General features: G+C 44.2%; 1 non-coding gene across 1 annotated transcript; it reads right to left on the reverse strand.

Annotated features, from left to right (window-relative positions):
• Window positions 1–9,552: 9,552 nt before the first annotated feature.
• Window positions 9,553–9,748, reverse strand: LOC149870805 (U2 spliceosomal RNA). The gene has a single exon (XR_016440879.1). It is a non-coding gene; the product is annotated as a U2 spliceosomal RNA (small nuclear RNA).
• Between the last annotated feature and the right edge of the window lie 664 nt (window positions 9,749–10,412).

Here is a 10,412-nt window from a genome sequence, read left to right on the forward strand (position 1 = left end):
CAGTCAAACCATTCCATAAGAAGGATAGATGTGCAATAGGAGATGAGAAAGGGCCATCAGGGGAAATGAATGAGACAGTTGAAAATTTTGACAGGCTCCAGGGGGTCGGGACACATGCAGTTCCCAGCTGTCAGTGCTGGAATTTAAGTTGCCTTCCACTCCTGATAACTAGGCTTTCTCCTGCCTGATCAAAGTACAGACTTGCTGTGAATAGACTGATTTCCAAATTCTGCACAGCCGCACAGAGCTAGGCGTGGCTTCAGGAGATTCCCCATCCCTGGGCACGTTTTCCAGATTCTAATGGTCTGACCTACTCCAGTTCAAGTGTGGAGTGGATAAATAATAATAAATATAAATAAATATAATGGGCTAGGCACCCAGCTAATGTGAATGAGTGAAGAAGCAACAGTGATGCCAGTAGAGCAATCACAGTTTATCCTGCTTTACACCAGATGATGGTATAGACCCATGTAGACAGCCACATCATCAGGGTCACCCCTCTTTGGGAACAAATGGAAACCCCATGGAGCATTCCTCATGTTCTGAGTACAAGGACTGTCCAACCCCTATGCCCCATGTGGCCCCATGGGGTGATGAGGGATCTGCCTGAAGGACCGTTAATGCCAAAGTGTCTTGCTTCCATGTGAAGTCATAAAATGCTCTCAAAGGACAGGTAATACAGAGTTACCTGCATTCAGATGAACAAGTATCAGTATGCACAGCACACAGGCATCTCAAGCTCTCTGCTTGGCTTTGAAAAGGCATGCTTCGTTTTAGAATTGTAACCAAAGAAACAAGATAAGGACACCGGAAAGACTGTTCTTTGGCTAGTGTCGCGTGCCTTATCGCAGCCTTGTCTCTGAGGCTAAAATGCTTCAAACCTCTGGTTAGTTAGGCATGCATTAATGCAGCATCAGGTCATTGGGTTTCTTTCTGGATTATACAAGGCTTCCAGCGAGCAGTCAAGATTATGTTGAAAAATAGGCTGAGACAAAAATTAAGGCTACATGGTCAATACTCCAGTGCCAGAATTCAGGCTATTTGAGCAGCCTTAGGCCACCCCATTCCTTGCTCCAGCTCTCATGCATTGTGATATGCATTGTAGACACACAGTATCGTGCTCTTGCACTTTATCTGCTGAGAGAACTTTAGAGTTAGGCATTCTTCGCCAGACTTTCAATCATTTCTAGTGCCCCTGAGATTACATGAACAGTGTTGTTTCCCTGGGATCCCTGCATCACTCAGAACACAGAATGTGCTGTGCTTCCTGAATGAACAGCTGTTTCTTTACACCTCACCCATCCTTCCCTGCATGACCCAGATCTCATAGTCACCAGCCCCTATCCAAACACTGCTCTGTATAGAGAATTTCCACAGGGGACTTTCTACAGTGTCATTGGCAATGCTTAGGGGGTGCACAGGGGTGCACATGCACCCGCTGAGAGCACTGGTGCACCCCCTGACAGCCAGCATGCCATGCCTAGGCAATGGGCAGGGGTGGCAGGCAAGAGTGCTGCTGCCCCCCTCCCCCTCCTGAGAGTGCTGTCTGGGGAGTGGGGGAGCCAGGAAAAGCGATCCCTGCAGTCCCCCCATGGCCGATCGCACCAACCAGAGAGTGGGGAGAGGGATTCCCCCACGGATGATTGTGCCCACCTGGAAGTGCCAGCAGGTCAGTGTGATTGGCCGCGGAGGGATCCCCACTCTCCCGGTCGCTGACTGGCTGCTGGGGAGGCAAGTGCCACCCCTGACTCAGGAGGCACCAGTTGTTCATGTACAGTGCTGCCATTATAATGCTGGTATCTTTGTTCTTCATAAACATTAATGAATGTACCACTATCACAGACCCTTGGGATGGGATGATATTACTATCCCCCATTTCACACTTGATGGACAGAAATGCAGAAATCTTAAAAATATCAGACATGGTAACCAATCTTGGGCATCCAATTTTTGAACCACACAGCCTGATTTTTTCCTTAAGCACTTGGTAGCTATGTATATGTTCATAGGACAGCTCCCATTGACCTCACTTGCAGTCATGAATGTTTGGCTCTTCTGTAAATCACATCCCAGTGTCTTCTGTCAGTCATACAGGGATATGATTTGCAGTTGTGGCCACCTGTGGAAAGTGGGATTGGAGAGACTTATCCAGGATCATACAGAACTCTGAGGCAAAGACAGGGATAGGAACTAGTTCTCCAGGGCAGTGTTCAGCCACCTTACCCATAGGACTGCTCTTTCTCTTCCTTCAAACCCCAGTCTCATTCACTAAGCAGCCTCTATTTCTGCAATAAATAAGACAGGGATTCCACAGTTTCCACCGGGGCCCAGCTCTGATGCACTCCTTAGGGCATGGGCCAGGCTGTGCACTGAATGAGGCAGAGTCCTGTGAAAAATAACATGTCATCACATAATCAAAAACTGTGTCAAAATGTATATGAACAAGGCAGTCTTAATTCTGGCATTTCTTTACAGTCAAGCATTTGATTTTTACCACCCTGACATTCATTTGACACAGACTTCTTTAAGTGAAATCTTAAGTGTTTAAAAACTTTTTAAAAATAAAAATCCTCTCCTGTTGACCCCCCCCCATGAACTTTATTCACTCTCACTTGGTCATCAGCAAGCTGAGGTTCTTTAGACGTATTGCTTCTTGGGTGACTGGTGCCTCCTGAGTCAGGGGGGCACTTGCCCCCCAGCGGACAGTCAGCAACTGCAATCCCACAGACCGGGGGGGCGGTTTCCCCATGGCCGATCCCAGTAGCCCACAAGTGGCATCTGGCACTTCCGGGTGAGCACGATCAGTCGCAGGGGGACTGCTTCTCCTGGCACCCCCGCTCCCCAGCCGGCACTTTCAGGGGGAGCACCAGCGCTCTCAACTGCTCCCCCTGACTGGGAACACTGGTTGTCAGGGGCTGCACCAGTGCTCTCAGGGGGTGTACGTGCATCCACGTGTTCCTCTTCCGCATCGACACTGCATAGCTTGGCCCCCTCTCATTTCACTGATTGCAAGAAAATTAGGGTTAGGCATTGCTTGCCAACTGTTCAGTCATTTCTAGTGCCAAAAATGATTAACCATCTAGGTACCAGATGAACCAGGCTCTTGTGACCCTGTCCCTCAAAAGAGAAAGACCTTGGTAGTACTATAACTTCGGTACTTCAGCAGATGCAGGAAGGAAGAGCCTTGGGTTGTACATACAGGTTTTTCAGCCAATCTTTATCTTCTCTTAACTTTTAGAAAAAATATTGTGTTTGGACAAGCCTAGACAAGGGCTTGGAGAACAAGAAAACCACTTTTGGGGTACACTTCAGTAGGAAGAAGGGTATTTATTTAACTCAAGGTACTAACTTGAGGTAAAATCATAGTGAAAACAAGGCTGTTTGTGGTTTGCACAGTAGTTACCAGGTCAAAATAATGGGTATGGGCCACCTGCATTTTATCTTTACCTGTTGACTCACAACAAAACAACACACTACTATGCCTCTACTGGGACTTTTACCTTGGTTTAACTAACATGGGCCAAGTGCACCCCTTTTTATCTATTGAATACATGGAATGGATATGGTTCCTTTAAGGCCTATCCAGCTACTCTCCCCTGCAGAGAATACTCCAGCAGGGAACAGAAAATCCCCTCTCCACAGGTGAAGTGGTTTTCTGTTGTTAAGACTTTCCTATTGAAAGGAGTTCTGCTGCAGACTTGAATGTGTAAAGCAGGCTAATTTTTAAATGCCCCTGCTGAGAGTGGCCCTTCCAAACACTGATAAGTCTCTTTCCTGAGAATCCTGTTTCACCAGTTTCCCAGCTCAGCCCTTCAGTTTTTAATCATTTACAGAACAGTCCATTAAAAATAGTTTTGGGAGTATTTTTAAGGTCAGATTTTTAAACATATTCAGGCACCTAAAAATGCTGATTGGTGTCTAGGCAGATATTTTAGATCCAAACTGAAGTTAGGCACTTGGCATAGAAAGGCACTGAAATATATGTTAGGCACACTTCAATGGGAAGGTGTTAAAACATGTTTGGAAATCAGCCCTAGAGGCTAAAATCAAGGCACCTCTCCAAGTGGCTCTGTGTGGTAGCTTAGAGGATGACAGTTTTTGTGCTAATTTGAGGGGGCCTGTTTGGAAGTTGGCCTTCTTTTTCTAGTCCTTATTATTGTAGACTATTATATGATATTATATCTACCTCCAAGGGAGGGAGAGTCTCACTTCACAGAGGGTGATGATGCTTTTCAGCTGCCTTACCAGATGTTCCTGCTCTGTTCCAGGCAGTCACTCATCTGCTAAAACACAGCTCTCTACCAGAACTACATTTCACATAACCAAGAGGCAATGTCCATGCTTGCTGTCACACTGCAGCATGATTGTCCTGGCAGGGGAGAGAGACAGAAGATCCCCAATCTAATGCATAAATCTTGACTGCCTGAACTGAAGTGCAGAGCCTGCATTCTTGGAGTAGTCAATAGGAGGTGACCACATGACATTCGTGAGGATCACTGAGAGCCAGGAGCCCCTACTATCTTGTTCCTTTTGACCCAATCAGGGCCATCCCAGGATAAGCTAGTTTGCTTACACATTTCTTATTACAGGAACAGTAATGTGTCATCTGGGCGTTATCATAATTTGGTCATCAATTAGATGATGGTGCGATTCTACTCAGAAAACTGACTGCTGAACTAACTGCAAAGCCATACAAGAAGCAGACCAACTGATTTGCCTCCCACCTCCAAAAAAGAAAAGAAATCTTCATTGCTTTTTTCTCCTCTTTGCTCAGCAGGAGCCAAGAGGGATTTTATTCCTGCTTGTGCACTGTCAACATGAGTGCTTGCTAAGTGCCAATCAGCTACACCTGTGCAAATCATTTGGACAATGGGGCCCCACAAATACAACAAGGAACTCATTTACAGCCACAGTCACCTTGGCACACAGTGCCCCATTTGCACAAAATTACTCTCCAGGGGAAGGAATGTATTTGAATGTGATCTTTTATCAGTGCTAAAGGCTTGCCTTATTCATCATTCCAGCACAGATTTGGGATTTCTTTGGTTTTTCCCTTCTGTTTATTTTACTTCACCTTTTGCTTCTTTCCCCACATTCTCCCTTCTGTTTACTCTCTTTAGCTGCTTTCTCTGGTGTCCATCTTGAGGAGCAATAATTTTGACTCTTTAAGTTTAAACCCCCTCTTTAAGTTTTCTTCCACAAATATTTTGGAGCAGTGTTGCTGGGTGCATGATTATTAAACAGATTTTAGGTAAAATAATTTACAGTTTTATTTTAGTATATGGTGAAAAAAAAACATTTGGAAAAGAGTTCTTTCTTTGTGAATGTTTCCCATAACTCCATAGATCAGTGATTCTCAACCAGCATATTGTGAGATTCTTCTAAGTGTGCCACACAATATTAGCACTGTTGGGTGTACAGCAGGGGCAGGCAATTATTTTGGTTGGAGGGCTACTTACTGAGTTTTGGCAAGCCATTGAAGGCTGCATGACAGGCAGCCCAGAGCAGATAAATATCAATTTTCTAAATTTTTAGGGGCCCTGTGGGCCAGATAGAATGGCCTGGCAGGCCACATCTGACTCCCAGGCCACATATTGCCCACCTCTGGTGTACAGTCATTTATGCAAGTCACAAGATAAACCCAGAGATCTCAAAAAGGACTCCAGACTCACAAAAACATTCTGACCTATCACGGTCTTTCTAAGTTCTTTGCAATAGAAGAACTGGTCTATCATTTCTCAGTAGCCAGAAAAAATGAGTGAACACTAAGAACTGGTATTTTCCAAGGGTGCTTTGAGCATAAAATGATTGAGAACCACTGCCATAGTTGATGCGCAATACCTCCAACTGAGTTTAGCAATACATGAGCAGAACCCCATTTCTACACAATTAGGTGTAAAACAATGCCTAATAAAAGCCCTATATGTGGATCTACTACTTCAGCCCTCATGCATGTTAAGAATCCCTCTAATGGATGGTTTAAGAGTTTAATTCCAGCTCCATTGAAGGCAATGGCAGTTTTGTTCTTGAGTGGGTAAGTCAGCCAGCTCAGAACAATTGTAAACAATATACTCTATGCCCCCAAAGATCACCCTTCAGAGAGGATGAAAAATTTGTTCAAAAACTGAACAAATTAGCATTGGAGTACACAGAGCAGCAGGGCTAGGGGCTGTGACCTGTTGTTTCTAACATATAGAGACATTCATACTTCCTCTCTACTTGGCTCTGGTGAGACCCCAGCTGGAGTACTGTGTCCGGCACACTTCAGAAAAGATGTGGAGAATCTTGCACGGGTCCAGAGAAGGGCCACAAGAATGATTAAGGTCTGGGAGGACAAACTTTCTGAGAAAAGACTAAGGGATCTGGGACTGTTCAGCCTGGGGGAGCAAAGACTGAGGTGGGACTTGGTGGCTGTTTATAAGTATGCAAAGAGTGAATATCAGGAGCTGATATCCTGTTCACTAGAGTGCCCCAGGAGAGGACAAGGAGCAATGGCCATAAACTGTTAGAGGATGGTTTCAGGTTGGATGTAAAGAAGAACTTCTTTAAGGTAAGGGTGGCCAGAATCTGTAAAAGACTTCCCAAGGAGGTGATGCAGTCCTCAACCTTGGAAGTCTTCAAGAGGAGATTGGACAGAGACCTTGCTGGGATCATTTGATCTCAGTAGTATTCTTGGTCAGAGCAGGGGGCGGTTGGACTTGATGATTTTTGAGGGCCCTTCTAGCCCTTAATTTCTATGATTCTATGATTCTACCACCTAAACAGGGCAGATACCGTGGTCTTTCTATGCCACATGCTGTGACTGCTGTCCTTTTTCCTGTGTCAGCCACAGTGAGCTGAGGAAACTTTCATTTCTAGGTGTTGTAGTGTCACAATGATGCTTGCTCATTACATTCTTTCTCTTCCTCCTCTATAGCTGATCCAAGTAATGGAAACCAATTGCGCCATGCAGGAAGCTGTGTGGGAATCCTGGGACTTACATGTGTCATCACTGTGCTTACATTTTTCTGGCAGCTTAAGTAAAAAGCACCCCAAGCCCTGATTGCAAATAAGAAGAAATAACCTGCTTCAGCAGTGCTGAACTCATTGCCTCCATGGTGCCATGCCTTCTTCCTGCATATGGTATTCAGCTGGAGCTACGTCTGCATGGAGTCTCCAGCCCCTAGGAAGCAGGCTGCTCACATGGGAGCTTAAGGATAGTTGAAGCTGCCCAAATATAGCCACAGAAGCTTGAAAACTTTGCCCTAATTACTAACATCCTTTGTTTACATGGAGGTAGCACTGAGGAGCCCCAGCCATAGATCATGATCCTTTCATGACTGCCCCAAAGAGCTTCCAAACAAAATGCCTAGCCTGACCAATGTGTTACCTGTGACTCCCCGCTCTTGCCTTGCTGGGACAGTGCTGCTGCTATCAGTGGGTTGGGCCCAGATTGGAATTTTCTCTTTGTGTCAGTGCATGTTTAATAACTGAAGCAGTGTACAATACACATGTAAGGGCTAAAGCACAGTAAAAAACAAAATTGTGCATTGTGCACCACCTACCAAAGGCACTGACCTGCAGCCACTTGTTATAGCTGGTTTTATAGCCCCTCCTGGCCATATTTCTTCCCTATAATTGCTATATCAGAACAGCTTCCATTTCAATTATGTCTTCAGAATTTTCCGTTTAAAGAAGAAAGTATTTTCCTCCTGGCTCATAATCAAAATGCTGCAGATTATCTTCATTAACTTTGGTATGTACACACAATTCCTTGCTCTAGACAAGCCAGAGAGATTAAGCTTCTTACACATACAACACAAACCTCTTCCCCAAAAATCAGCCTCTTCTCCCAACCAAACTTGGAGGTAAGCTGATTTTCTGACTTGGATGGAAGCATCCTGCTTTGATTCCTGCTGCACAGTGCAGCAAGTATTCAAGCAGCTGAGAGAACCAGTTGATTCATTACTCTTCGCTCCAGGAAGGTTAGTGACCTTCTCTCCTTTTTAATGGTCTTGATGTTACACTAATCAAGGTAACATCTCTTAGGGCAATTTTGCTTTCTGTTAGTTGCTCCTTGTCTCTTGTCTCCCAATTCACAGCCCTAGAGACCCTTTAGCTCTTTTCAAAAGTATCACTTCTCCCATGGAATAGCAGCTAGGGTTTCAGCTTTAGTTAAGCAAGAAAGAGAGGCTGCATCAGATAAAGATTAGATTGTTCCTGATCTTAGCAGCTGTAAATCTGGAAAAATCACTTTTCTTCATTCTGCCTTTCAAAAACAAAGTGTGTATTATATCCAGGGGCATGTTGTATACAATAAATATGGTATTTTCCTGCCTTTGGCAACTGCCTTAGATAGCCTGGCCAGCTCTGTATCTATGACTCAGTTATTCCACAAAATACTCTTTTTCATTTAAACTTAAGGAAATAACCTCTGGAACTGAGATCCCTTGATTGTGAAATTTATTCTAAAACTAGATTTTATTCAAACATTTTACATGATGTCTAAAATTACCTCTTCAAAAATAAAGCCTCCCAACTCAGTATGGCAAGCAAACCTTAATAAATTTTGCCGATATAAATTTATTCTCCAATAAGGAATTGTCTTGAAGGCAACTGAATCTATTTGAAATAATTTTCCTTTTAAAAGTGGACAAGTTTCAGGGAGATAGCTCTTATTTATAATGATGCAACCAGGTCAGTTGTGCTGAATAGCAGGTGTTATTAGAGCATATGGCTTGTTAAAGAGCATGCACTAATGAATGCAACATCTATAAAGGCTGTGAGGGATCTCACCACCCCTTGTGAATTCAGATGATAACATTTACATTTTAGCCCCTTGCCACTCCACCAGACACTCTAACACTCCCTCCTGGTTACCACTGGCTCTCCTTGTTGAAAGGGCATTGTGTAACTGTAACTGATTAACAGTGATGAAATGTGTAAACAAATATTGCTTAGGTTGAAACATAGAGGATTGTCAGTTGTGCCAGCATTTGAAGCTGTTGGACAAAAATGATGTGTCCAAGACTCTAGACAGATGATGGAGGCTAGAGGGGCCTCTCTTCTACTGGTACAAGAAAGCCAGAGAGAAAACTAATTCACAGAGGTTGAACTGGATCTATATTTTTTACCATTGTTTTTCTGGAAGGCTCCCAAAATTGGAAGTGATTTTTCATGGATTTCAGTGTGTAGAAGATGTTTATTGTAGCACTATCCTGTTTATAATTGATAGGTAGGAACTTTGTTACTGAGCAGGTTGCAGTGACCTGGCATTTGAGTCTGGGGTTTTGAAACCCTAAATGCTGATGGGACTGAGGAGCAGAAGACCCCATAGTCTGGCAGCATCTTCACACTACCTTAGGAGAGCCTCCGGTCTAGGAGTCAGGAGAAAGAGAGAGACAGTCTGTTCTCTTGTTTTACCATAGTGAAGTGGAGGCAAAATGAATGAGCATCACTGATGGAGGATCGTGCACTCCTGCAGTTGTTCTGTGTATGATCAGAAGGTTCTCGTCTACTACTGAGCTGGCACATTCTACCTGCACCAAAATGCTTTTTTTTTTTTTTTCCTGTTTTTTTTGCACCGGTCCTGGAAGCACTGTAATACCAGGTCAATGCATGGAGTGGATGGAGCACGCTCCGGTTCCACCACCCAATACCAAAAAGAATCTGCTCAATACTGACTGAAACCTACTGCAAGGATAGGTTAGTGCACCCATCTGAGTAAGGCGCTTATACTTTTAAACTGGATTAAAAGAAAAAAAAGGATAATGAACTGATGAGGGTAATATAAGCCTTGTTCAAAGCCCACTGTGGGAATCAGGGTGAGTCCATCCAATCATGAGAATGGACTTTGGATCAAATGCAGAGTGAGTCCTGCTGATTGGCTGATGGTTATTACAACCCACATGAGGGGGGCTATAAAAACATAGAACAGACCTCATCATCCATCTCCCTGTCCATTACCCTTCTCAGGGAGTCTGCTAAAGAATACAGCAATGTATTTGGTCTGGAAGGCCTTTTCAGGCAGAGACCATTTCCTAGTAGGTATTGGTACTGTGCCCAGCTCAGGGGGCTTGGCCCATATCATAGACTTCTGATACCTATCACAATACAAAGCATAAGCTGGCAATATCTGGGATCATTACATTTTTTTCCTCCATGTATTTGAATCTTGTAGATGAAATTAAGCACATCTACCAACAACAGCAAACATAAGGAAAGTAACAGAAGTTAAGACACGGCAGGTTCTTCTGTTCTAGTTGGAAAAATTGAATGCCCCAGAGCATCCAGAACCAAGTACTGTAGGGGAACATGAGGTAACAGCTTCCTGGCAGGGTGGGGGGAATGGCCACGGGGACTGGCTCATCCAGAATCCAGAGTGGCAGTTTAGATGCTCCAGGCAGTGTGTTATGTAACTTGCCTTGCTGGTT

The sequence above is a fragment of the Crocodylus siamensis genome, chromosome 2 (assembly GCF_052110815.1).
Source record: "Crocodylus siamensis isolate JL-2025a chromosome 2, ASM5211081v1, whole genome shotgun sequence".
In the NCBI taxonomy this organism is placed as follows: Eukaryota; Metazoa; Chordata; order Crocodylia; family Crocodylidae; genus Crocodylus; species Crocodylus siamensis.